Here is a 2,409-nt window from a genome sequence, read left to right as displayed (position 1 = left end):
CTCTTAGCCCGTGTAGCTATGTCAAAACCATAATGCGGAAGGCACCAGCATGACCAGAGACTAGGGTCCGATATATAGGACAAATTTGTCATTACATCTGTTATGGTGTGCCACTGTCAACCATAGGAACGGAGCAGGTCGAACCCGTCTCCCATCTAAGTGCAAAGGTCATCGTAGAAGAATATCAGAATGAATCTTCATTGCGGAAGTAGAACAGAAATATTAGCTCTCATTGATCCTGCTGCACACTCAAAAATACTCAAGGAGTAGTTCTCTCTTGTGGAGCTCTGGGCCAAGACGTTGCACAACTTGATATAAAACTAGCCGTTTTTATAACATTGTTGATGATTACCTATACCTGTGTGATAAAGAGATTTTTTTCAGCTGAAACCAATGGAGGTTGTTAACTTTGACTGCAACTAGTAAAGATTATTTCTTTCGCCTATCTGGTAAGTCTTTCAAACTCCTCATAATTGAAATGCTGTATACTGTTGGTATCATAAATTTGAATATTTTGAACACATCCAAATTCATTGCTGCAAACTGTGCTCATGCAGCTTTTGCTCGACGGAAATGATAAATTCTGGCAAGGGGACACACCTGCTATTCAACTTCTATCAAAGCAGTAAACAACATTTCCGATAACGAAGTTAATGTGAGTTAGGAAGTTATAAGGTTAACTGATGTCATGCATTGTTCAAACTATCATTTACAAAGGATATTACCAAGTATTTGAATTACATTTGTTACGACCAGAATCACACTGAGAATGATCGCACAAAGGAATCAATCAACTAATGTTCAGGTGGTTTATTAACAGTGATATTGCGGGTACAGACTCGTAATCAGCTTTCACATCAGTACAATAGTGATTACCATAAACAATTATATATCGGTAATGGAATCACTTACATGCATTACAGCTAAATCTTAAATCACAAGGTCCATGTAATCCCATGGAAATGTCCAAAGACGATGTTCGATGGACAGATGAATGATCCTTGATGCACCAGGGTAAAATCCAGGGTATATGTCTACAGCGAAACGTGCAGAATCCAAACGTTATGACGACCGCATCCAGTCGATGCGTTGAATGATGATTCAGCCAATAATGTCCAGCTAGGAATCCAGCCCGTCACAGCTTTGCCGTAGCAAATTGTCCATTGACATAAAAATGGAGTCCATCTCCAATGTAGGCAAATTAATTCTCTACAAGCAAAATGTCTCCCAGGCCTTATCTCCACAAATGTAGCAGGTCAGCAGGTAACACAGGAATGACTATAACAAGTCGCTTCAGAGCCAGAAGTGACGTAACTTTCAGAGCAGAGGTGTTGGGTACTCTGCCTATCTCAAAATTTCTCCGGCTTATAGGTATGTCCATTCACCCCTTTCTTGAATATTCTGTAATTTGCTCCAACATGGGGCCACATTCTTATACCTACTTGCACATACTTGAAAGTTCAAGACTGTTCCAGAAATCCTAGCTGACTCACTGCCTGTCTATGTACATAACTACCAATCACATTGGGCTAAAGGGACAGTGCATCACTCAGCCAAATATGTAAGCACTTCCTAGAACATTCTGGATTGGGTAAGATATCATTCTAGATTGAATGAGCTATAATGTGTTTCCTGTCACATGCATGTTCTGCAGCTATACCAAATAGAAAGTCCTCCATTAACCTGGTCAACCTTTATACATACACATATTAAAACAACCATGCATACAATACATCATACATGGTTGTACATGTACATAACTACTAGTGTGTACATTTGTGACACATTGGGAACGGAAAGAAGGTCTTTTAGAAATCATTGAAATGCGTTGTATAAGTGGGCTTCACGTAACTATTCGAGAGAAATCAAGTTTAGAATAAAACTTCTAACAATCTTGGAGTATGATCCCGAATGGAAAGACAATATCTCGCAAAAAAAAAAAAAAAATATATATATATATATATATATATATATATATTTTGGGGTTCGGCATCTAAAGTCAAAATGGATTGTTATGTTTCCTGTTATTTTGGGCGGTTGCATTTCTACTCGGGCAACCAAATCTCAGATTAAAAAAAAAAAATCTCAGTGGGCCTTTTGAGCCAACAGGGGAAAAATAGTGTCGTCGAGCATGCATTAGATATAAATTCAATCTTCGGGTAAAGCTCTCATTATCAAGAGTCAACTGACATTAAGATAAATGATGACGCTCTTTTCACAAAGGGTCCAAGTCCTTGTTAGTAGTCGAGTACCTAAGAGTAGTGTTTCATGGATGAAAATTATTTCTTCATTATAAAAGCTGATTTCTAATAAAAAAAAAATAATCCATACAGTTATTACGAGTTGTTCAGAAATGATAATAACCCCACAAATCTACTCTCTTTTGTGTCTATCTTTATAACAGTCAAC

The sequence above is a fragment of the Diadema setosum genome, chromosome 2 (genome assembly GCF_964275005.1).
Source record: "Diadema setosum chromosome 2, eeDiaSeto1, whole genome shotgun sequence".
Lineage (NCBI taxonomy): Eukaryota > Metazoa > Echinodermata > Echinoidea > Diadematoida > Diadematidae > Diadema > Diadema setosum.
The sequence above is the reverse complement of the archived record's forward strand: the minus strand, read 5'-3'. Positions refer to the sequence as shown.